Raw genomic sequence first — 26,598 nt, 5'->3', positions numbered from 1 at the left:
TTTAAACTCATTAGCCGCTTTTCACAATCAGGTCGAGAGTGCCTTCGTGTTCACTGCAGCTCCTCTGTGCACTGGGATTGCACAGAGCTCAAGTTGCAGATTGCTTTCAAGTGGATTGCCAAGCACTAATGCGCGCAGGTAACCTTGTGGCGGCAGTCGTCAGTGCACTATAAATCCGTGCATTGCCCTTGAGATTTATAGAGAAATCTCAGCAGCACGGCAGTCATTTATAAACAATCGCTGCGCCGTGCCCGCTAAACGCCTCTGAGGACAGGGGACAGCCACGAGCCAGAGTGAAGGTCAAAGTCAAGAAACGTTAAAAGTAACTCTCCCCTATTTACACATTCAACAGCGCCATTTGTTGCTGGCCGCTGGACACTTTAGGCCTTGAGGCTGCGCAGACGAGTGTTGCGAGGGTGCCAGGGGGTACACATTCCACGTGCCCATAAAAAACGGGGCCAGTCTTTGCGTGCGACAACCACTCTTGACTTCCGACACTGTGGTACTCTCGTTTCATTGACACCGGGAGGGATGATGAGCCGAGTCAAACCCCTGCGCGAGACACGAAGCCCGTCGACTTTGCGTGCAGCACTCGGACCGGCGTTGCCACGATGGACGTTGCCACATTTACACGGCTTGAAGCTTCAACTAGATATCACGATGGCCATAGGATGCAACTATGCTCCACTTATAAAGGTCCAAGACCAATTGCCGTGGAACAGTAAGCATCTTGAGTTTGCACATTGTCATCTCGTTAACAATGGACAAAGTGCAAATGTCAGTTTAACACGTAGGCTTTCGCGACCAATATCATTCATAATACAGGGTTGTCGGTAAATATATACATGTGTTGTTAAACCCGCGACCACTCGACACAGTCAATTAGTAAGGGTTGTCATGTAAACAGAACAAACGTCGTACTCAGATTGTAAATGTTGTGGCTTGGCTCTCCAACACACCAGTGTGCTGTACTCGTGATGAATGTTATTTTTTTATGAAAGTGCAAATGTGTTCATTTGAGCCAGTTGTTCTTGGAGCACGTTCTTCCCAAAAACCTGGTGACGGGTCTACACGAGAGACGGCATTTGATCCTCGGCAGATGTACCCTGTGACCATATCTCCCTTAAATGTGCCTGACCTCGCCATGATTCAGAAGCAAGGCAGCAGGGCTGAGTATGGTCGGTACCAACAGTATGGGTGACCACTAAGGCTCACTACGTGTTGTCAGCGTGGACCCGTGATGTGGTATTCTGAGGTGTCACCCCGCTTTGCACACGTGGGTTGTCTCTGGGAACTCTCACGGCCTCCCACGTGCCAAAACGTTCGTTGCTGGCATTGGCCAAACATTACAATGCAGGACCCTCCCATAATATAATTCTGAGACTCATTGCTGCTTTTCTGCATAAACAATTGCCAGTATTATCATCATCACGCATTAAGGGGAAACTGTCTAAAGTGCTGGAGAAGGTCATGCGTAGGGAAGTCGTAGCACGAAATGCACATTGCAAGCCCAACAGAATAGGCCACCCATACATGTTAGTAAGATGAATACAATCACACACACACGGACACAGATACACATTTTATCACCAATCAGGCCAGCGATCGGGACAACTTCAGCACTAAATGCAAAGAAAAAATATATTTCAAAACAATGACAATGACGTCCATGCGAACAGATTAAACGTAACAATCACACCGAATTGAAATACAAGCATGTACTGGAGGCAATGCCCGGTGATGTATTATGTCCACGTGGACATGAAATTATGCGGCCTCCCGTGACGAGTCCCTGGCTCTGACACTGCTCGGATCTCCACCGCCACGCAAGGGAAGTGGCACAAAGCCACGAGCTCCGATAAAAAATGGAGCTGGCATGAAATCAGAGGCTCACGCAAGTGGCGCACGTAGCCGCAAAGCAGCACCAATTCACCGGAAAGTCTTCCATCAACACTGACCCCTTGTCATCATCATCGTCGTCGTCATCAGCAATGATTGATCCACCTGCGGGATTAAGACATCTCCAAACTGTCAACATCTCTCACGATCCTACGATCTAATGAACCACGTGGCACCGACTACACACGAACACATTCATCGCTCCATCTCATCGTTGGACGATTTCTCTCGAAACGCGCTCCATTCCCTGGCTGCCACTCCGTCATTGCCCTTGACCATCGGCCGTCATCGCTTAGACAAGCGGCGTTTCCTGCCCAAGCCCCCCCACCGCGCTTTTCTTAACACGTTGACTGATGTCATCAACTTCTTTCTTTTCTAGTCTAATTCACGTGGTGCTCTTGTGATGAGCACCAATAGAGTAGTGTGGATTTAAATGACTAAAATGTTGCACACCTCATGTTCACTATGCAAAAATAAAACGTACCGCGATCATCATTAACAGTCTCGTGGTGAGTTATGAATTCATTCGGTACTTGTTTGTGACCCACCCCGGCTGGACATCTGTGAAAAAATAGCTTCATGGCTCATCAAATTCCCCCAGGATAAATCAAGATTCTGATTCAGATTCTGCTGGTGAAGCACCGGAAGAGGCAGCGATTGAATGATTGAACGTATTGTCACATTTATAAGGCGATACGGACAGAATCTCGTCTTGATAAGGGGAAGGGCTAGCTGCTAGGACTTCATAGCATTCAAATCAGACCGTTTTGACAAGGACTCATCTTTCATATGCATTTTGTGAATGAAATCACATCAAATGCATCTCAAATTTATGATCTTCGGTAGTGCTCCTACGATGGTTGTGCCCGCACCACATGCATTTACATTTCCAAGCAAATTATAAGAATGTAGCTGTATTTCCACGGTCCAGAGTGTTTAGCGATTTATTTTTAAATGGTTGCTGAACAAATGTAATAGTCCCCTTAACTTGTTGACAGTCATTCTGGTTTCAGTAAAAAACACATTTGTCAACATTCATCCACGTCAATAAAAAAAACGTAAGCAGCCTGCCCTCATAGTGACTGTGGAATTGTTTTGTCTTAGGAAAATTCTTCATAAAAGAAGGATCTGGCATTGGGCTGGCTTGACTTTTTGGTGTCCAATTCTAAAAGTGTTTTGATTGCCTTCTACATATATGATTTGCCAAGTCAACTGCAATCAACGAATGTTTTGATTTAATGTGTATTATTTTAAAATCTACATTTCATCTTTTTGGTATTTTCTTTACTCATAAAAAGCGTAATGCAACGAAACCTTCTCATTGGAGGAGTTTTCAAAGTAAAAGAAACTGTGAAGGAAACAAGCATCGATGCGCCCTTTCAATAAAACCAGACAAGCTGCAAAAGAGCTTCTAAAGTTAATCCTCAATCGATGCCCCCCCCCCCATCACTTCTCCGGTATTCTCGGACCTAAAGATAGCCGCTGTAAAGCAATGGAGAAGTGTCTGCGATCAATAAGACCGAGAGGGCCCAAATGGTCCAATCTCCTGGGGCAGGCGGGCGAACAAAAGCCCAATCGATGCACGTGACCTTTACCAACGTTTCTCGTGTCTTCACCCCCCGCCCCCACCCTCCAGGGACATCACCGCAGGCCCGGGAACCCACACTGCAGCCGCACGGAAAATTCCCTTCACGTCACGAATCTCGAAGGGGGAGAGGGGGGTCCCGGCGTTCCTGCAGCCCGGCGGCTCGGCACGGCGGTCGGGTTGAGCCAAGCGGCCCGGTTCGCACGCACGCGACGCCGCTCGGCAACCCTCGGTAATTTATAGATGGGTGACAGAATCGAACGGTCCTGTTGAAAGTAGACTTAAGTACAAAATCTCGTGGGATCGTCCGAAATGACGTCGCAAGATGATCCAGGTCTTATTTATGTGCCAGGGTCACAGCCCACATTCACGCGGTTTCTTTTTATTGCCCATATAAGAATTTCAAAAACGCAAATCAATACCCTTCATCAGCATCCACAACATTTCTCCCATTCAAGAGGCAAGTTTTCACTGAGAGTCACATTCGGTTCAAAACCCTGGGTCGGGCCGATTCGAACAGATTGCAGATTTTGTTGCAAAAATTGTGTCGATCCGAAGCCATCGACATCTCAAGCCATGAACCCGAGTTGCTCTTCATCTTCGAGGGCTTCAAATGACGACTTACGAAGCACCACACTAGGTGCGCTGAAATAATAACTGTCACAGATCACATGATCAAAACATCAAATAGCCTCCATGCTCAGACAACAATTGAGGAATGTTCATCCCTACTGGCAGTTCTAGCCAAGAGTGGAAATTCCATGTTCCTGCTATGGGGACTCATCGAACTACATTGGAACCCCTGTGACCTCCCAGAGGAGCATAAACTCACTGAATTGGTGCTAATGTGAATGAGGAGTGATGATGATGAAGACCATGATCGATGGGCTGTTAAACCTGACCAGGATATGAACCTATGATACGGCTGAGGAGCCCTACATCTTCGCTGAGCTGTATCCAGCAAAGCAAACAGTACAAACCAAAATCGAGCCAAGCGAGAATGCTCTGTTCTGCTCAAGTTAGATTGCGACCACTTTCAACAACTCAAAACTACGAAAGTGACGTGTGAACAAAATATTACGGTAACTGAAAGCGTGCAACTTGTTAACTGTCGGGAGAGATAGGGTAAATGCCATTTACTCAAACGTTAAACACCAACTCCCATGATCATCGTTAACCACTGCAAATTAAATGAACAACATTTACATGACAAAAGTTTATCTAAATTGCAGCCAGATGGTACCGTTTTTAGAGACCTAAATTTGCTCTTTGAATGCTGCCTGTTTAAATCCAAGTCAGGGTAGTCAACTACTCCCATGATCCCCCCGCGAGTGAATAAAATATGTACCAGTTTCGGGGAAACTCTAACATCGATTGTCCTACGAAGAGGACAAAGACCCACCATCATGGGAGTGTGGAATGTATACTGCTGACTCAGAGCCGATCAGCACAGTTGGCTACGTATGGTGTGAAAGAAGTGCAACATACCTACATACACAAGCAGGGATGAGTGCCACCACATTTGCTCCCTTGAGTAAGAAACCCACTGCCATCGCGAGCCGCAAAGTGTGATCGTCGCCTCCCCCTCGACAACAAAAAGCGGCCTCCAGTGCTCGAGCAGAGGGCACGCTGATCCACGTGTCACAGTGACCAGGTCGACAGACGCGACACCGTTGCCATCACGGAGACGACATTATCGTCGTTTCGTAGGTGCGACGACGTCGTGCAAGTGCAGCGTCTCTCGATCTCCTTCACGGGTGCGGCGTTGTTGTTTTTAACAGGGTATCGTGCTCACAAGCGTTCGACACCTTTTTTTTGCCACCGTCGACAGAGCGAAGTGTTAGGGACGCATAAATCTACTTCGTACTTGCGACCACAACCGTCCAAGCTAGTTCTGCAGCACTGCCTGCAATTAAACTGAGTTTGATGTACAAGTACAGTCGACAAGGAAGATCTTTGCCTTAATTGGAGACAGCAATGACAGTGTATTAATAATTGATGATGCTCAAATGCAGACTTGGCTCTAATGCAGATGACCTTGGGGCGTGAATATTTTTTTATTTTTCTTTCATCGAAATTCAGCCATGACCAACAAAAGGATATCGTAAATTAAACTGCACAAATGTTTCTGATGTCCACCGTATAACACGTGATTATAGCAGTGGAAAGTGGTGGCCTTGGTGGCTGGCGCTCCTACAGTCAATCTGGCGAACCAAACACCATGCCAGGCCACGGCTAACATCAGTGGCGAGTAATATCTGAGAACCAGTCGTGGGTGAACCCTCCTGGGTGGCAGCGATGGCAAGCGGATCAGAAAGCCCGCCCCCACACGAAGGAGCACTTTTTCGGTCAATTTGATCCCGGCTGCTGCTGATGCTGCTGCTGCTGCGTCCCATAACTCGGACCGGCCCCTTAGGGTGGGGGGGGTACGCCGCCCTCCCACCCAAACCCCCCCCCCCTCCCCCTAACACTCCACGTCTTCGGCACATTTCACTGGACTCAGTGCGTTCCCTTTTCCACCGCCCTGCTATGGCAAAGAAAAAAAGAAGGGATAACAGCTGGAAGTGTTGCTCTATGCAAAAAAAAAAACAGGTCTGCCGAAGTGACTGGTGACCGAACAGGAAATCGGTCCATACTCTTTGGTTCTATTCGGTAAAGTCACGTAACAAACAACAAAAAATAAAAATTCACGACGTCTCGGCCACAACACAAGTGGCCTTCATCAGGTGAAGGGACCGTGCTGTCATGAGGACAGCGTTACAACGCTGTCCTCATGTGTTGTGGCCGAAACGTCGTGAATTTTTTATTTTTATTTTTTGTTGTTTGTTACGTGACTTTACCGAATAGAACCAAAGAGTATGGATCCTTGCAGTCACGAAAGCTTTAAATCTAGAAAGGAAATCGGTCTTCTGGCAAGACACCGCATGCACACGTCGCTCGCGAGTGCGTTTCTGCTCGTGCGTCCGTGTGTTCGCCTGCGTGCAATTAAGCGATGCATGCATGTAGGCGTGCGTCTATACGTGGGGGGGGGCGTTAGTGTAGGGGATAAAGCCGTGCACTACGAACCCGGTGACCCAAGTTTCACTCGCAATTATGGCGAACATCGGTAACGAATATTTGAACCGGACCGAGTTTTCCCCTAGTGTAGTGTGTAAACATCAGCACTAGGGAGACCAAGGCGGCCGGGCATGGTGCTGGCCATCATACTACCCCCTTGTGCGTCATACCAGCCTTAATAGGCGCTAACTAATAGCTAAACCATTCCACAGTCTAGCAGGATAAATGCGGAATCTGTATTTGTATGAATCTGTTTTCATCCTGAATTGTCTCCAAATGCCATCACTCAACTCAGCCACATTTTCTATGAGAATGATCTTTTGGCCGAGAATGATTCAGAGTGTGGTCTCAACATGTTGCCCCAGCACATCGACATACCAAGCGCTATAGTTAGTCTTCAGTTGTATTGGCCTTTTTTTGTTATATCACGACGAGAAATACCATCTCACAAACGGTCTACCTTGTAATCAGGGTGCATTTCCACTTATCCAGGAACTCTCTACAGATCAGCGATAGACGTCCGATTGGGATCACAGCTCTCTCCCTCTCTACAACATCTCTAGTCCACCTTGCCGGCAGCTACGACGAGGTAGCCGTTGTGTAGCGGTATGGATGAGTGCGAGGGAATCTGTCTACGGCTCAATGTCCCCTCCGAATTGGGCCAAATTCTAATGAAAATACAACTTCCTCTTAATACTTTTAACTTTGTCATTATTGACCACACTCAGAGTATCTACTTGCCGTAAGTGAGAACCTGCTTTTGATAAGTTTCTCCCGCAGATATATACATATTTAATATGGTCAGATTACATATAAATATCCCTAGCCAATAAACATGCAACGTCGGGCCAACGTAACCATTTGCCCAATGTTTCATATTTACCGAGCAGCTTTTTTCACCTTCACATCAGCTACAACTATAAACATATATCATATCGACCGGAAGCTCCTGATCTCTTATTGGTGACACATGGAAATTCAAATCAGTCGCAATTTTAATAAATAAATAAATAACTAGAACCAATAACTAACTAAATCTTCATATTTCCTTGCAAAAAAGGTGAGCATTTGCAACAGGAAGTGATTAGCACGCAACAAATCCAGCAAAACTCAGCACATGTTTTTTTTTTACTAAAGCACGAGCAGCTGACTCATCATAATAAGAACAAGTTCAAGAAAACAAAAAAATATCTTCACAACCAGCAACTGCAATTTCTGCATCACTTAAAATTGCGCAGGTCATGCTTGTAAATGCCAAAGGCTCCAACGGCGAGGCTAAAGCAGTGGGAGAAATGTCCCAAGCCGTCCAAGCGCAGTTGTCTTGTTAAAGACGCGGGAGGGGTTTTCGCCGTGGAAAATTTCATCCAGGATCTCAGCAGTGCTGGCCCAGCGTCTTTGACGGGGCCATCATTCCCTGGAGCCACCTGGCCACCTGCATTCACCAATTCAAGCCCACATCCCAAAGGATCACAAAAACGCGTTCCATGCCCAATTACTAAAAACACGGACAAATAATTCGCTCACAAGTGCACGATTATTTTGTCACTCTCATGTAGGACTTGCCTTGAATATGTCAAATGTGTGGATGTGTTTGGCAAGCCTCCTCAGATTGCCACCTCCACACCACATTCCTGCTCTCCCGAGTTTTGTTTTTACCGAGAAGTGTTTTCACATAGCGGCGGGCGAGAGCAGAGGTGGGGACACGCGAGAACCGCATTTTCGATTCTTCAAAATATTTTGAAATTCCTGTTCGTGAATTTCACCTAATTTGATGTGGGCGAGACACGGGACATCCATGCGGGGTGGAGGAGGGTGGGTGGGGGGGGCGTTGCGCAGAGGTCACGACGTAATCGTCACCAAATTCCTAGAGTCGACGGTTCCATTGCCACGGCCACCCAGAAATTTCCTGACGTGGTTATGATCTGGCTTGACCACCTGAATGTGAGATTGTAGATGTTGCTCTGCGTCTACGTCAGCAGCCGTACAAAGAAAGGAGAAGAAGGCCCAGCAATTTCCACAAAGGATTGCGTTGTGCTGAGAAGTGGATATCAAAGACTTCTTTAGAGCAGTGTCATGGTCCAAACACTGCCATCTCTGACCACTTGCCGTCAGTCTGCGGGAAGCTGAGGTTACTCCGTGACCTCTGCTGTTCCCACTCTGTCTGGAATTGGCACTCATTTCATTCCGACTACCTCCATCCGATTGAACAAAAACGGAATGGAAATGTGTCCTCTATTGCATTGTGAAAATGAATGAATATCTTAACACTGTGCGTATGTAACGCTGATAAGCATTAACGCACCTCCTTGACGTTTAATTTGTGATGGTGGAATGAATCACAGAGTGTTTATGGCTATGTAGATCAAATAAGCGAACTGTACAAAGCAAAAACACGCTCAATAGCATCCAAGTCTAAGTGTCGATCTGCCAAGATGAGCACGTTAGTAGCACTAGCGTCTGTTAACGGCACTTAGCCAGCAGCAGAAATGCAACATTACCATGGCGGAAACCTGTCTCGACGTAAAACAGGCAATGTTTACTTCCAACAAAGTGGTATCCATTTTATCGTGCCCAGTAGAACGATGGGCTCAGTGGACCTTTACCAGGATTCGCACTTTTATCCTACAATTTTTCAAGTAATATATGTACAACTTACTTCATACCAAGTAAAAAAAAACCTCGGTACAGATTCAGCGGGCTCAAATTGGATGCTATCCAATCCAACGCAATGTTGATTTGTCACACTATGATTGCAAGGGAGATCCGTGGTGCATCGGCGCAGAAGAACACCAAAGTGACCCGCACGGAGGAACAGGCAACAACGGAACAGGCGGCCTGTCAAGAGGCCGCGCTGGAACTCACTTATAGATGGCACGGTACAGACTGAGACAATTCCACAGTCAACTTTGGAAACTAATAATTAGAGTCTCAACAGGCGACCACATGTCTGCAACCGTCAAGCTACAAGTGCGACCACTGTGGAAGAGTACGGCCGCTCTCGCACAACGGTATTCGCAGCCGCGCGCACGGGCAATGCCACCGCCAGCAGTGTGGTCAGCTTTAGCTACAAAGAGCAACAACATAGTCGGTGGTGTGGCATCGTTACATCACGTGTCCTCAGCCGGCTGATCTTCTCAACAGACGGGAGGTGGCCCTCCCCGCTCGCTGCCAAAGAGCAAAGCTGCCCCGCGGCATCGCGAGAAGGCGGGGAGGGAGTTTTAGAGAGAGCGGCCAAACCCACACCACGAAGGGCACACACGCGCGTGTGTGCGTGACGCACACGCACGAACCGACTGCACGCGTTTCTCATGCTCAGGCAGCATCTGCTTGCATGCACAAGGAAATCGGGACTGACTCATTCGACGGGGGGCTGAACGCTTTCACCACGATGGACTAATGGGAAGAAAAAAAATGATGCAACAATGAGTAAGTGGCCGGATGGCGAAGGAAGTTTATAATGTCCGTAATAGAGCACAACATCGCTCAGACTCGAGGTGCAAGTGACGGCAGCCACACAAGATTATCCAAGGTTCGCAAGCGGTAGAGAAACTTCGAATGAATTTTCCGGATGCCTAATGACTGCACCCAAAGGTTAAATCGCATAAATTCAGCTTGGCAATGCAATTGGGGTGTCCTCTCCGACTCTTGAGATCGTCATTCGGTACCCGGGCACAAATGAGAAGAACTCAAGCAGGTGTCCAGTTGCGAAGAGTGTCACGCTGGACACGCAAAGGTTGACCCAACAATAGTACGAGTACATTGAACCGTCTCGGCGTTTACTTTTACTGCAACGGCGAACATTGGCAAAGGCTGAAGTGGTCTGCGGCTGTGGCTTTAGGAGCTTCTGATTCCACTTCTGGACCACTTCACAGTGAGGCAATGTGCCACCAGAAGAAGAGGCATCCCAACGTGTACAAATTCGCATGCTCTGTGACTGGGGCATGAATTACGCAATGAAATATTAACAATATTTAAAAAAAAAACATTTCCTGACTCATTTCAAAAGTCACGGATGCTTACTTATTGTGAGAAACCAGTGCCCTTAAACCGAGCTCAATAAACACCGCTCACTCGCAGCCAGAAAACTCTGCCGGAGAATTCCACATCCGCAACAAATCTAAAGGAGTCGATGGCCCTTATTTCAGCAGTGCCATGGGAAAGCAAATGCAGGGCTGCACCTTTACCGATACACAATGTCAAAGTGGGCACTGGGGTGAACGAGACAATCCTTAAAGAAACTCGTAGCATCCCTTAAACTCCCCTGGGCCCTAAAACAAACCCAGCTCCGAGCCAAAAAGGTAACGGACAGCAACTCCCAAAGAGGCATTCGTAGCAAAGACCTTGATTGTAGAAGTCAGGCAACACAGCGTTCCAGCCTCCATGGATGTAGTTCATCAACATTTTTTTACATTCTTTGAATGAAATATATTGTAACAAGGACCCCCGGCTTCACTTGCACAGCAACTTAGACCATTTCCTATTCCTTCAAATAAGAAAAACACATTTTGTTTATACGTAAGTATAGGAAGACAGTGGTCTTCAAACGGATAGACTACGCATCGCCAGAGACACGTGTAATTTCCACCACAAGCACAGGGTAGCCGATGGTGGTGAGAATCGTTCTCCACTAGTTTGAGCGTGGACACGTTTCTCAACTGTCGAGCTTGATCGGCAAACAACTCCAAGGATTCCACGAGGCTTCTCACGTGAGCGTCATGTACTGAATTTCTTTGCAAATATTCCCCAAAACGTGTTGACACTCACAATGACGACGGTATCATTTGTTCACACTCTCGACTGCAGGAACACCATCCATCACTGCCAGGCAATACGGGCAACCTGATACAGGGCTGTGATATAACCACAACAGTGGTGGTATTGGGCAATAGTAAGGCACTGCTTATGAGGAGCAATGCTTTGCGATACGCGCAATCTCACAGCATTGCCACTCCTGGAATCTCCCGTCAATACCAAAATATTGCTGTTATGTTTAATAGAACTCTCAGAATTTCAACACACGACGGTTTTGAGGATAGTGGTATCATCGTTAGTGGACGGTGAGATAGAGCAACTGCAGGAACTGGGCAGCTCTGTCGAGAGGAAATGACATCACATACAACCAATGGACAAACATAAACAAAGATCCTCCATGTAGCTTTCAACAGACTGTTGGGTCAAGTGCTGTGAGCGAGCAGCACCTATGAAGGTTGGTGCTGCACACGAAGGGGCGGGTGGCCAGCACCACGCTAATCGCTCCCCACTACGATGGACAATCGTCTCCCGTACGGGCAGACACATCCCTATTACTGCACAGATCCCATCCGTAAGTGGCACAATGAATATAGAATTCCTTATCCTCAACAGCAGAGCCACAGGTGTTGTTACAAAAACACTTGACGTGAACGTCACAGCTAGCCCCTCCCCGCCCGTTGTGCATCCTTCGAGGATCTATCCGGCAAGCCAACCACTACACCACAGTAGTAGCAGCAGCACAGTGGCATCATCATCATCCCCTGCGCTAATAAACCGAGGCAATGCGAATGATCCCACCAGGCGCGTGCCTGGCGAGGCCCTCTGATAGGAGCCGCAGGTCGGCACGGTTGCCTCTGTTCTTTGCCGCAGCAGTGATTTACGGAATTTGCCCAGGTGATGCATCACGCTCACTCTGCTGGGTGCCGCGCCAGAGACGGCATTCCTCGCAGACGGGCGGCGCGGAGCAGAATCGAGTGCCAAGGGGTGGAGCAATGGGGCTCCACCGAGCGGTGGCAGACACCAGCAACTGCAGCAGCCACGGCCAATCTCTCGCTCCTGCGCAAGGAACGGATCTCACCGCTTTATCTCTGCCCTGGGTGTCATCTTGAGCACGTTCCCTCCTTTGGATGCCGTTCCATCACCAGTCTCGTCAATTGGCCATCGTCTCTTCTAGATGTAAGGTGTGCTGCTTAAGCCCAATAAACCAAAAAAATTAATGGGAAAACAGGGTAGAGAAATAACAAAAGCGCTATTTCATTCACGCCCAGAGTAAATTAAATTATGTAGGCAGAGAGAACTTTGAACTAAGTGGAGGCGCAGCGTGGTATAGGAAGCAGAGAGACTTGCAGTGTTTTTTTTCTCTCTCTGAGATCTTGGGGACATTGCACCTGCGAAACTAATCAGGGTATGAGGTCAGGACAGAGCAGATGTGGGCCTGTTTGTGATCTCCAGATCAAGCCGAGAGGCTCGCCGTGGCTCGCCTTGGAGGGAGGAGGGGAGGGAGGAATGAGTCACTCCATGACACGCTCTGTTTTTATTATATATCATCTCAAAGCCTTCATTTATTTTCTGCCTTAGGGCTGTTTTGACGCAATGGGACATCTCAAATTCAGCACAGCAGGTGCAGCATTCTATCGCAGAAAGCAAGAACAGAAGTTAAAAGTCAACAATTAAGTGTATGTATGCACGCAGAACTTATTTCGCACCGTAAGTCGCCAACCATGCTCACCGGAGGTGCAGGAGTGACAAATAGTGAACGTGTTTCACAATAAAGTAAAATAACGCGAGAGCTGTATATACAAACACACCAAGACGAGCGTACCACCGTCATACGCGGTTGCAACGTCACACCGCCGACTCGCTGGGGACTGCGGCATAAGCGAAAGCGTGCACAAGGTCGGACAGGCGCGGTCGATTGATCCGGGTGGATACGCGATGCTCAGAGATGCGATGTTGTACTCTAGTAAAGCAAAGCCAACGTCCCAGACTTTCTTCCGAGAGCGGGCACTGAGACCGGCACGCAGTTGGGAGAGCGCACCCCTCCAATGTCTTCACCGTTCTGGAGAAGAGCCATTGCCCAATCCATTCACCTTGCTGTGTTTCACAGCCACTGATTCCCGCCGCGAGGCGGTGTGAAGGATGTTTGAAATGGAGCATGCGTCGGTGATTGCGCGTGCGCCGGTTTCAATTTGCCGCGACTGCACAGCGACGCTCGAGGGTTTTTCTTTTATTACCAAATCGTGCCAACTGCCGTGACATCGTTTTCCGATGCACTTCACCCGGGGCACTCCCCCCCCCCCGCCCCCCCGTATCATGATCCAATTTGGCTACAAAATAACGGTAATGGCAGTGCCTACTTAAGAGCAACCCAAGGACACCCACAAAATGATATTGCATTGCACAGAGGTCCTTAACAAGGCTCTACGTTATGAAGATGAAACGGGACTCGCGATGAATGGGGCACCGAGAGATTTGTTTCACTTGGCTCCGGCCCAGCAATGCAATGGTGCAGCCCTGCAACCGCTTGCTTGCTTGCTCCCACCACGAACGACAGGAGGGCTTCCACGAGAGGGAGCTCTTGGAGAACACCCCCCCCCCCCCCCATCTATAGAGTATTTGGCCTACTCTTCCACGATGGCCAGACGGTTTTGGACGAAGAGATGCGAGTACTCAGTTCACCCCATCACACGTGACCTGACGATCATAGGCACACAGTTGTCACCCATTTATACTGCTGGGGTGAGAGGCGGTGGGGAGGGAGAGGCGATGTGGGGGGGGGGGGGGGGCTGGAGAGAGGCGGTGTGAGGGGAAAATTTAAGAAACTTGCTTCTTTGTATAAACTGCCACGCCAGGAGATGGAACTTGTGACCTCTGGATCTGAAGTCGTGTGCTCACCGTTACACCGCAGCTCACCTCTAGTAAAACACACCGACCACACCTGAACTCTGTAATATATTTTGACTTGTTAAATAAACTTCATACTATGATGGAAAAAAACTGGCTGGCTGAAGCGAGGGAGAGACCGTCAGAGATGTCCACAGGGCAAGAGCATTGCGCGTTCAAATTAAAGCAAAAAAAGGCCTTAAGAGGGCTAGAATATGATAGGCGATAGCGATCTCTGTTTGAAATTTTTAAAATCCGACGTCAGTTTAAATGAAACCGACCAAGGCTTGTCGATTTTAACTTTCTGTGTCACAATATCGGAACATTTGTTCAGACTCGATGTAAAATACAAATATAATAAACAGAGGCAGTTACAATGTGATACTTGCATAAATAATAATCTGCAAGGATTTTATACCGTAGCAAATTATGCAACTTAGACATTAAAATACATTTTACATTAGATAAACCATTTAAATGAATTCGTGTTCAGCCCTTTGTCAATCCACTGCTGGATGAGGGCCTTCCCATTCCACATTGGTCACAGTGCTTGTTTGACCATACTTCACCATTCTGGTGAAGAGAAGCCCAGGACTGGTTCAGACATCGCTCGTCACCGATGTTAGCCATGGCTGGGAATCTATGATGAGGTTTATCGGGTTCACAGCAGAGTGTGCCACCACTCCCAGGCCAATATTAACCTAAAATGTGTCATTAACTCCACGACTTACGTGAAATGTTCATCAATGCAATTCTGACACAGGTGACGGAAATGTAGATTTTTATACGCGCAAAAAAACAATTCGGTGGATTGAAAGTTACTTGATTTTCAGTGCCGAAACAAACCCATAATTGCTCAGCATTGCATTGGCCACGTAATTTTCGACGTTCGTTCACTTGAATTGAAGGTTTAAAAAAAAATTAAAACGCGGAGCCTGGTGTGTCGGTTGTAAAGAGCGAGTACAGACGTTTATTTTAAAGGAGCGGATATCCCACCTTGGGTCACAATGCAAGAAGGCAGCAGCAAGGACCCCCCCACCACCTCCCCACCCCCCTATTCCCCCCACCCTCCTACCCCCCCACCCCCCTATCCCCCCCCACCTCCCATCCCCCCCACCCCCTATCCCCCCCACCCCTCCTCCCCCCACGACGAGGACGTGCAAGTCAATACTGAAGCGCGCTTTCAAAATTCCTTGGCTCAAAGTGTTATCAAGAAAACGTATGATCATTTCTGTGTACATATTTAACCAACACATTCCTGACATAGCATGTTTTAAAAAAAAAAAAATGTACACACACTGGTATGCGTGCTACTATATTTATTTCTGTGCAGTATTTATGAATAAAAGTAACGCGAATTTCATGGTGTTCCTGCGGTTGGCGCGTTTCCTCTCACATGTTCAGCGGTGAGTTCAAAAACCAGCTTCAGGGGCTTAAACTCAGCCCAATCGGCCCTCGGTGGGCGGTAAAATTCGAACCAACATGTGGAAAGTCAAGCGTGGTCATCCGATCACGAGAGTGGCCGCTTGCCATGGGAACGTGTAAAAATGTTTGCCACAGACTCATGGTTGGCAATGGCGTTGAGTGCCACCAGCCATTGGGTCTTTGCTTGAACGGGGGGGGGGGGCGGGGCGTTTGGGGGGGAGACACTTTGGCCTGACCTTTGACCTCCATGTTTGCAAATGCTCTTCATTCAAAAGCAATTTAAGTGCCTGCAAGTTGCAATTTTGGGGGAAACCCCCCGTGCTATTGTTTTGAGTGAAATAACATTCATTTCCAATAAGTCTGTGGTATTTCAAGAAGTGTAGCAACATATTGACAAAACCTTGATTTGGTGCTTTCGTGACTGCAAGAATTAATCTTTGGTTCTTTCGGTAAAGTCACGTAGAAATATGTAATTATTATTTTCTATTTCTACGTGACTTTACCGAAAGAACCAAAGGTTATATTGGACAACCGTTTTGAAATGTTGACAACTGTAGCCTAATGGCTGTCGATATAAACAGTAGCTTGTCTCATCAATAAAGTGCCTCGCTGCTCACTCCAGCATGGGGTGGAGCTCATTTCTCCTGGTGGACTTTGGCCCATTGTGCAACATTCCATATTCCCATGACACATGGCAGTCTTTCCATGAAAATTACCTCGTTTTGACTTCCCACAAAAAAGATGGGATACTCATTCCATACAACCTGGAAAAACCATCTTTGTCACCAGAATGTTAACTTGCAACCTTCTGACTGCGAGTCCCTCTGACCACAGACATTGAGGGCAGCGTGGAAAGAAAGTCGAATTTTACTTGTGAACGTAAACAAACACAGTAGAACCATGCTTGGGACGCATTATTGCAAAACATGGAACAGACCAAACGAGTAGGGTTGCATGGTCACCTGCTGCCTGCCCATCAGAGCCCTGAACAGCAGCGCTTACAGCACTTAAATCAGCTCACAGCCAGCGCCACTGAACGCCTAAAGAACCCCGGGGCCATCGATTTCTCGCGTTTGTTGCCGTTCCAAAAGTCGGTTGCTCGTCTCTGGAATGCGTCGTACGAAAGGATAAAATGTTGACAAGGAGCTGCCTCGACTTACTTGGACCGCGAGGCCAGCCTCGTTGAAGTCACTCATCACTGCCAAGCAAGCCAAATCGCTACGTCCTGCCAAGCCGCCTGCTTCTCGTCAGCACAGCACGGCTTTCTAATAGGTACCACCAGGTGATTATCGAGCTGTGGAGATACGAGATGTTTAATTAAGGGCTCCAAAGCTTTTAAATTAACCATACATTACATTCACAAGTGTCCCCGTGTCAGTGAAACGGAATGAATCGTAAGAAAATGGATCCGCAACAAGCAATAGTTTAACATCTCATACTTTTGATTTAAAGCTTTCGTGACTGCAGGGATTCATATTCTTGGTTCTTTTGGTAAAGTTACGTAGAAGGGAAACAATAAAATAATAAAAATACAAAACGTCGTGAGAATTTTATTGTTTTATATAAAACGTCGTGAGAATTTTGTTGTTTCCCTTCTACGTGACTTTACCGAAAGAACCAAGAATATGAATCTCATACTTTGCCCGCTCGTTGTGAGAAGTCAACAATTGTGTGTCCGATAGACCGGTTTCCCACAATAGGAATGTGAAATTTGTATTACTGGCTCGGGAGTTTAAGAGAGATGAATACCAAATACCTCTAAAGTGATCCCGGAGTCACTTTTGACAAAAGGGAAACGTGGAAAGTCTTGAGCCTGGAATTGCACAGGAGGCAAGGAGCCAAGGAGCCAAAAGCATGGGCGGTTGGGGGGAAGGGAGACCATGGGGGCCAGCAGATAAGAATAAGAGACCTCCCGACTGAGAGACGGTCGAACCCGAGTCTTAAGCGGGCTTCTGGAGTGGGAGGAGCGCGTGGAGGGGAGTAGAGTGAGACGAGGGCGGAGAGGTAGGAGAGTGCACGGAGGGGAGTGAGATGAGAGGTAGGAGAGTACGCGGAGGGGAGTAGAGTCAGACGAGAGGGGAGAGGTAGGAGAGTGCACGGAGGGGAGTGAGATGAGAGGTAGGAGAGTACGCGGAGGGGAGTAGAGTCAGACGAGGGGTAGGAGAGTGCGCGGAGGGGATCAGTGAGCTGATAACGGACAGGTGGGCAGGGGTGAGCCAATGTTGAAAATGGAGAGTGCGAGTTTGATCAGAGACAAAACTACCACGGATACGGCACGGCTTAATGTTACCTTGCTTCGTTCACATCCGCAGTGACAATCGCAGCTGTGAAAGCTCCCCGACTCCACAAAGGTGGCCCGCGGCACCGCGCATTACTGGCTAAGAAACCCCACGATACCTCTTATGGATCTTGTGCATTTTTGGTGTGGGCGTACATTTGAGTTTTTTGTTTCTTTGTGGTCTGCAAGCCAAAATTCACTCTTTTACCATCCTTTAACAGAACCAAATGAATGCCCATCAGTTGAACCGTACCTTGGGAAAATGTAGCCAACATTTGGGTTTTCGCACGCGACGGCGCGAAGCTGTGTCGGAACGTCCTGAAAAGTATTCCTCGTGTTATTTATTCCGTTAAGCACCTTGGCAAAGACAATGTCCTCTTTGTTGCTCAAAAATAGACCAACTCGCCGCGTGCGTGCCTTGATAAGTATGCGCTCCCTCGGTGAAGGTATGCAAGAAGACGAGGAGCTCAATAGGCGTGGATTATCTTTTTTGACAGCAATCAATGCTCCAAAGTGTCTCTTTACACTCTCCGTGGCCATTAACATAGCCCCATTGCAGACAATGGAGCACAGAACAAAAAAAATCATCACGAGAGCATGACTCAACTGTGACAGCAAAGAGAATGCCTTATACCTTTATACGGTCACACGTTTCTTCAACATATATATACAAAAAAGCATTCGCTGGCAAACACGACTACCTTTCCTTTTAGGAGATTTGCCAGGTTTTTTTTTTTCACTATTTTACGCGTTACGCAATTGGAGCGTTTTTTTTTTGTTTGTTGTTTTCGATTTCACGGCAACGGGCGGCTCGGGCACGCCGCACCGCCGTGGGCCGCATTCCCCTCTCTCCGCACGCGCCCGACCTCCGAAGCCGCAGCATTCCGCGGCGTTCCGCCAGGTGACTGCAGACTTGGTCGCGCCGGCCAGCGCGCGCTCCCGAGCCAGCTGCGACCTGCGCGTGCCTTCGATGACACCGCGGCGGAAAAAAAAAAACTGTATTCCTGCTCTTGACACAACAGTGTCGGAACCATGTCCGTGTCGTGCTCGCCGAGCTGCACTGGGCTCCCCGTTGCCAAACGAATACGTTATGAAGGGGTCGCAGTCATTACACACAATGGTCTCCGTCAAGGAGCGTGAGCCATCAGCGCCAACTCCATCGGACAAAGACGACGGTCAACGCATCGCGCGCGCTTTCGGATGCGCTTCTGCGGCGTCCGGAACCCCTTTGCCTTCCATGACGAGGAAGCCACTGGAGCTATGCGCTTTTGAATCTAGATTGAAAGCCCATTTCGTTTGAACTGCTTTTTGTGCCGAGGTTTGCCGTCCTGACGCCGCACCTCCGATCTAGCACGGGTGGCGACGTACGGCACGAAAGGGGTTCAACATGCATAAGTACAGTGAACAGAACCGGAGTATAAGTTTCCACTCACGCTTTGCGGAGAAGGCTCCGATGTTCCCCGGCAGTGATCTAGGGAAAGAGGAGTCGAGAGAAGATAAAACGAGGGAGCAGGATGGGAGGAGGAGACAAAAGGAAAGAGGACGACCAAGAGAGGAAAAGTGGAATGGTGGGGCTAGCCACAAATATGAAAAAAAAATTTAAATGTAATAATTTTGCCTCTGCGACCAAAACTGAATTTTGCCTGGATGCGCTGAGGGGGAACAACATCCTTTAAGGGGGTGAAGGGTCTGTATAAATAAGCACAAATAATAAATTATAACCGTCTAACTCTAGCTTTAGATGTAATTGTTATTTTGTAACCCTCGGCTTGTGCAATCTGTCGTTGGGTAGTAATCTGCACAATAGAGGGAGCTGCTTTTGATGGGTTACATGAACCACTTTTCAAGGTTTTGACACGGCAATATCAGTGTTAAGAGACAGGCGTTTGAACAGAAGTAATGCCGATGCTGCTTTGTGGCTCAGAGCTAGACTTTAAAAAAAAATCACAAATAGAACAGCATCTTGCCACCCATAATCACAGGTCCATACGGAAGGACAGGCCAAACAATTTGGAAGTTCAGAGTAAAACGTGGCAGGAACATGCTGTAGATGTGGCGATTGAAGGAGGTCGAGATGGGTGGAACACGCGTGTAGAATCGAGGTTAAAGCAGCTAACATGGGATCTCTTGGGACCTCAACGGCGTTGTAGAGGTGCCTCACGGATTGGTCAATGAAATTTGTAGAGGTGCCTCACGGATTGGTCAATGAAATTTGTAGAGGTGCCTCACGGATTGGTCAATGAAATTTGTAGAGGTGCCTCACGGATTGGTCAATGAAATTTGTAGAGGTGCCTCACGGATTGGTCAATTAAATTTGTAGAGGTGCCTCACGGATTGGTCAATGAAATTTGTAGAGGTGCCTCACGGATTGGTCAATGAAATTTGACAAAACATCCGAATGCAGGACCCTCTTGTAAAATGGTCCATAACATTTCAGTGGCACTTTCCTGGATAAAATCACGAGCTTGACCATGATGTAACCAAATGGACATTTTTTTCAAAGGAGGCATCATCGCCATCATCATCATCTTGCATGGAGAATTTGGTGTCTTTAGTAAACAGCAGCAATGCAACCCACCTGAGGAACGAAGCGTCCTCACTTGAGCATATGGAGTCATACACCTTATCAGTGCCAGATTATCCAAGTAGCAAAAGTAGCTACACATGCTACAGGCCCCGCACTTTCCAGGGCCCCGCGCTAAATGCTTTCAAGCTATCAATTCCGGTTCAGTGATTATGCACTTGCTCTATTACTATAGTACTATACTGTCTTCAACTTTTATGAACGACTGGGTGTTTAAGGTTAGCGATTTGTCGTATTATCTGGCTGTATAGCAAATGAAAAATAAAATTAATTTACTATGCAAGTTAAAATATTGTGTTTTAATATTTATGTGTTTTTTTTAGGGCCCCTTTATAATATGCTACAGGCCCGGCACTAGCTTAATCCAGCACTGCATCTTGTGAGTGCAATTGTTTGGTGCCAGCCTTTTAATCTGGGTAATTTTACTGGTTAAATTAAATCCAAGGCGTACCTTCGACTCACAGCGTCTCCCTGTTGCACACTCAATTCGGTTGGTGGCCCTGAGACAGTGGTGGAAATTCCACTTTTCTAGGTGTTGTAGCCAGCCGCAAAGTAAGCACCCAAATTTGTGACGCCTGCAGGAGATGATTGGTCGAATTAACCTAATATTTTAGCAGGCCGACCACTCTCAATGGTCCGACAATTTCCTCCACCTGCATTTCAATATAATTTTGCGCATGTTAAATTCGCTGCCCCGCAAAACGCCACACTCCGTGGGCGAAATCCGGGACCGCAACTCGTGGCGCTTGAGCGAGAGTCACGTTCACCGAGCGGGCGTCTTTCAGCGGGCACCGTGTGCCTGCCGCCACGAAGCGGGAGAGAGAGAGAGCGAGAGAGCGAGCGGACTCCCGGTACCCGTCACTCATGGGTCGACAATCGCCACACTAATCCACGGCGTCTCAAGGCTCTTAACAAGGATGAGCTGCCAGGGTATTTTTGGATCTTGTCAGGGCTGAAGTAGGAACGCACACAAATGCACTTGCAGCCTCGCACACACGCACACACACACACACGCGCACACACAGCCTCGCACACACGCAAACAGCGAAGGAGGCATTGGAGTCGCCGGATTTCGTGCCCACGTTCGTTTGCTCTGCGCTGACGGCAGCAACCAAGCGCGTGGCGCGATCCCCGATTTCATGCGATGTCCCCCCCCCCTTCCCCACCGTGACTGTTGGAGAGCTGGAACATTGTTTATTCACCAAGGAACACAGCTCTGAGAGCAGAACCGTTGGGATATTTAGAATGCCAAGTCGTCAGAGTGTCACCCTACAATAAATGTAAAAAATGATTGTTTAAAGGTGACTCGAAGGTGATGGCGGGCTGAGTCGATGCCTCAGCTCGCAAGCCTTCGATTTGGAGACAAGTGCCGTTACCAGAGGGGGTGATAGATAAATTTGGTGGACAAGAGCAGGGTGGGAAATGACGATGCATTTCCAAATGATTAAAAACTGGCATAAACTTTGCAATGTTATTTCCACTCGTACAATAAAATGTCAATAAAGACCTATATCAGTAAATCATGAAATTGTAAGTTGCAATGTATGGACTTTAGAATTCATTTCTTTAAGTGCCCCGTCTTTGTTTCACAACACAGACATCCGAGTGCATAAATAATCCGCTGTTAGGAAGACGCTCATAAAATAAGTAGAAATGTAATTAAACAATCGTGAATTACGGCTATGTCAACTTGGAGCTCAGGAAATAGAGACATTTTCACAACCCACTGTTTTAGCTCAGCTTTTTGTTGTTGTTGTAAATCAAGTCAGCCTGTGCATGCGAAGAAGGCATGGCTCGTTCTTCCCCTGGCCACAGCTTGCAGGTTCAACGAAAAAACAATTGTGAACACAGGAATATTTTTTTCCACAAGCGTGAATGGAGTAGTCTTTGGTTCTTTCGGTAAAGTAACGTAGAAAATAAAATCTAATAATAATTGAATACGACATTTCGGTTGCAACAGAAGTAACCATCATCAGGTAAGAATGATAAAACACAGACACGGGAACAGCATAGGCAGACACACATGCAGAGAGAGACACACACAAAGACACGCCGAGCGAAACACATGGCGTTTCTTTGTGTGTGTCTCTGTGCATGTGTGTCTGCCTATGCTGTTCCCGTGTCTGTGTTTTATCATTCTTACCTGATGATGGTTGCTTGTGTTGCAACCGAAACGTCGCATTCTATTATTATTTGATCTTATTTTCTACGTGACTTCATCGAAAGAACCAAAGAGTAATTCCTGCAGTCACGAAAGCTTCGAATCTAGTGTGAATGAAGTATGTTAGCATTCAAAGATGTCCCTGGTAACTTTGCAAGCGTATACATCATCATCCATGCCACGTGCCTTCACCTCTGCACGTGCCGGCCTTGTAGGTGATGTATAACAGCCGAGGAACCCGGCAGAAGGAAGGAAGCGATGGAAAGTTTGAGCTGGCATCAAAGGGGCATTGGCCACAGTGAAATATGTGCTAATTTACAATTTAGATAGAGCAAAAAAATTATATATTAAATGTTCCAGCCTCTCTTGAAGTCAATGTGTTACGGCATGAGATGAGCACCTTATTCAGCACGCGGTCTCGCGCATCACCGGCACCCTGCGAGGCCGCGGGCGAAGTGGTCCGCAGAAACTCTTGCAGTGACCGCGGCATTTAGAAGTCGGTTCCAAAGCCATGTTATTGGTGCATGGCGGTCCGCAAATAAAATGCGAGGACGATTGACAGCGACGGGTCCGTTTGGTCCAAACATGTAAGAAACCATCGTTCTACCGTACACACAACACTGTGGTGCAACGGAATATCCTTAATTCAACAAGGGAATGGCACTGCTTGAATGCATCATCATTAGAAAAAACAGCTTTTCTTGTCCCTGGGGCTCCTAGAATAGCAGCCGACTAAACCACACATAGCGAGACGTCAACGTGCTCTTCCTGCTCAAAACGAGCATGGGGCAGAAAAACGCCTTCAGTGGCCGTGACTCAGTGGTGAACATTGTGCATTTCAATAATGGGACGATTACAGTTTCTCTATGGGATTACTTTTGTGGTCTTTCCGAGAAGTAGCACTTATTTTGGATCAGCCCAGGAGAGGACACAGTGAGATGAGACCAGCCCGCAACCGGGAATTGAACTTCAATCCCGATTAAAGTTGATTTAATGGGAGTTGCGCGCTACCAACAATGGGTTTATACGAGCGGACATTTATTTAGTTGATTTGCTGCACGCATGCAGCGGTGACACGTGCGCGCGACGTTGTACTGTCTTCATAGAAAGCTGCTGTACAAAAAAAAGAATAGTGGCACGTGTTAATAAATGTGCATGTTTGGCGACAGTCGTTGTTCGTAAGGCCATTTATGCCAACGTTTGTCTCTCGCCCGAGCCCCACCGGCTGGGCTAAACGCTCAACTGAATCGCCAATCACTGCACATTCGCCGACACCCAGTAAACTAAGCTCTCGGCTGCTTATTATGCATCGCCATGCCGGATCAATTCGGGTTTAGTGCTGGCAAGGTCGCGCCACAAACGCGTCACGGCACATTCAAAGTCGTCGAATTAAAGTCAAAATTGCATCCTCAGCTCTCCCGACGCATCTTCGGGTCGCACTGCCGTGTTGTTTCGGCACGAGGTCCGACGTTTCGCAACGCGTGCTGGGAGCTTCTTCGGGAATTGAACGTTCCAGTTCCGGAAAAAAAACGCGGGGCAGCTCGACAAAAACCACATGGGGGAGAGTTGCAGAACACAACCGCGAAAACCCTCGCTGGTCGTAAACGTTGGCTCATTGATTAAATATTCATCGAGGTGCTCACCTCTCTTGCAACCCCCCCCCCCACCCGAGCCAGTAGAATTCCCACGGCGAGGTACAGTTTCTCCACAAGACATCCACCGTTGCGTTCCAACAGTTGTAGACGTTGTATCCACCACAGGTGGATGATTGGTTGAGTCGACCCCTCCACCCCCAGACAGAATTTGAACTCGCAAACCTTCCGGCTGCAGGTCGATCATATTGCCTGCAACGTGAACCCGGCGTTGATTTCGACGAAGATGAAAGCAGGCTCAAAACACTTCACCATCGCAGAGCAGCACTGCCTTCCGATGGAAGAATATAAAGCGAGTTAAATAATTCAGGAACGAGCCGTTACTTCAGAGCAGACTCGGTGGCGTTAAAGCGCCAAAGCATTTTCATCGTGTTCTTCCAAGAGCTCTGCTATTGCAGCACTCGATATTATATCTAGATATGAACGTAATTGTGTTAGAAGCCTTAAAGCTTCCTGCATGCAGTATATAATTTCTTTCAAATCTCCCACATTGAGTGTATATTAAACATCCATGTACATCATTAAAACGGCACCTTTATAGGCCTTTAATGTTTTTTTGTATTGGAAGGTGGCGCAGTGATCAGCTGAATGCTTCGTGAACCTGACGACCTGTGTTCAACACCAAGCAAAGGGCAACATCAGTGGCGAGCGATATCTGAGCCAGTCTTCGGCTCTTTACTCACTCACCAGCCCTGCCCAGCGTGGTTGAAGTATTGTCAAGCAACCCACGCGATTGAAGCGTCATAATAACCACGTCAACAAGCTCAAAAAAGCGGGAAGTCTCTTTCACTTTGATATTGATAAATAAAAAATACTTTCTTTATCAATGCCAATTTACTGGCTATTTTATTATTTGCAACAGCTTTCACCACCGCTGCCTTAGGCAGGCGGGCTTTTCGTGAGCACCTCCATGAAAACAAGAACAGCGCCACTCACAAAAGGCGGTGCCAACGCCACACACGACGGACAATGTCTGCCAAAGACCACACACCGCACCTGGTACTCATTTTGGGTTGAGTTTATACACAAAGATCCCCCAGGTAGCCTACATAAACTGTTGGGGAACGTGCTGTTAGTGAGGATCTGTTAAAGCCAGAACGGCACACAAGGGAGAAGATGGTGTTGGCAGAACCACACGTGATGGCTTTTGACTTCCCAGTGCTCATGTCCACACACCGCACCAGGCACGCAATTCAGACTAATGGGCCCAGATGACGTCCAGAACAAATATTTCGCCGCCGATGCTGGCCGAGAGTGGGATTCGAACTCTGGTCACCGGGATGATCCGCACGGCGTTGCGAACCACCGCGCTACCTCTCCCCACACAGCAGTACGCACGTACGCGTGAGCGCTCACGGACACACGCGAGTAACGCCGTGCCGTCCGCGCGCGTTCACTTTGACGGGCCGCCCCGGCCACGAACAAACGAGCCTCGGAAAAAGGCTCGTGGGCCGAGCGGCCGGGACGGCAGGAGCCGGCGCCCGGCCCAGACCGCGGCGCCGGACGCGGATTCCCGGCGGCGGCCCGCGTCACGGCTCCTTTGTTGTTTTACTCAAGCGGTGACGTCCGCTGCCGTTGTGCAAGCGCTGCCGGGGGCACGCGCTCGCTTCGCCACTCGCACCACCACCACCCCCCCCCCAGCTCTCGGGCTGGTGGCCGCTTGCCTATTTCATTGTTTTAGTCGTTCTCGATGTTTATTTGAACGAGGCTCTTTTGCCGCGCGCGTCACCGTGAACGGCAAAGCCTTGGACTGAAGGTGGTGGTCCCAGCTCTGAGTCGGTCCTCCACGGCCACCCAGGGCGGGCAGGCGACACGGCTGGCCACGGTGCCAAATCGCAGACGCGGTTGAGATGGCTACCGCGACTCCACAAATGGTGTCCTATTCGAGCGGCGGAAGAGCCGAGCGAGGCTCATTATCTACAATGAAATGTCAGCCCGGGGTGGACGCAGTTGGGTTATTAAATTTGTAGTGGTTTCAGATACATTTCAAACAGCTGCATGGGATGGAGCTCGGCTCGTGAAACAGAAGGTCTCCAAATCATGAATAAAGATCCAAATGTAAATTCTGACCGAGATTGACTTCACCACCGTCGTCATCATCATCATCATCAACCGGAGTTCACTTAGACTGGTTCTTTATGAGCATACCGACCGCTCAGGCCAACCAGGTTTATGTTCTCCCCCTCGCGCCATCACCTTCACGGTGAGACTTCGCCGGAACCAACTTTCCCACCACACACCCACGTGCTGCCGCGTCTGCCGCCGCCACCGCCAGCATGAGCCTCACTGACCGAGAACAAGAAAATAAATAATAACTCGGGC

General features: G+C 48.1%; 1 protein-coding gene across 3 annotated transcripts in view; it reads right to left on the bottom strand.

The window, feature by feature from the left end:
• Positions 1 to 26,598, bottom strand: part of TLL2 (tolloid like 2) — a 164,319-nt gene that overhangs the window by 111,054 nt on the left and 26,667 nt on the right. Inside the window, exon 1 of one of the 3 annotated variants that reach the window (XM_076065654.1) lies at positions 19,313 to 19,379. The exons of the other annotated variants lie outside the window; for them this stretch is intronic. The gene's annotated coding sequence lies outside the window, so the exon portion shown is untranslated. Of the gene's footprint in view, positions 1 to 19,312; positions 19,380 to 26,598 lie in introns of those variants that run through there. 3 annotated transcript variants of the gene reach the window in all.

The sequence above is a fragment of the Petromyzon marinus genome, chromosome 8, assembly GCF_048934315.1.
Source record: "Petromyzon marinus isolate PM22_M1 ecotype Great Lakes invasive population chromosome 8, UKy_Petmar_22M1.pri1.0, whole genome shotgun sequence".
NCBI classification, from domain to species: domain Eukaryota; kingdom Metazoa; phylum Chordata; class Hyperoartia; order Petromyzontiformes; family Petromyzontidae; genus Petromyzon; species Petromyzon marinus.
The sequence above is the reverse complement of the archived record's forward strand: the minus strand, read 5'-3'. Positions and strand labels throughout refer to the sequence as shown.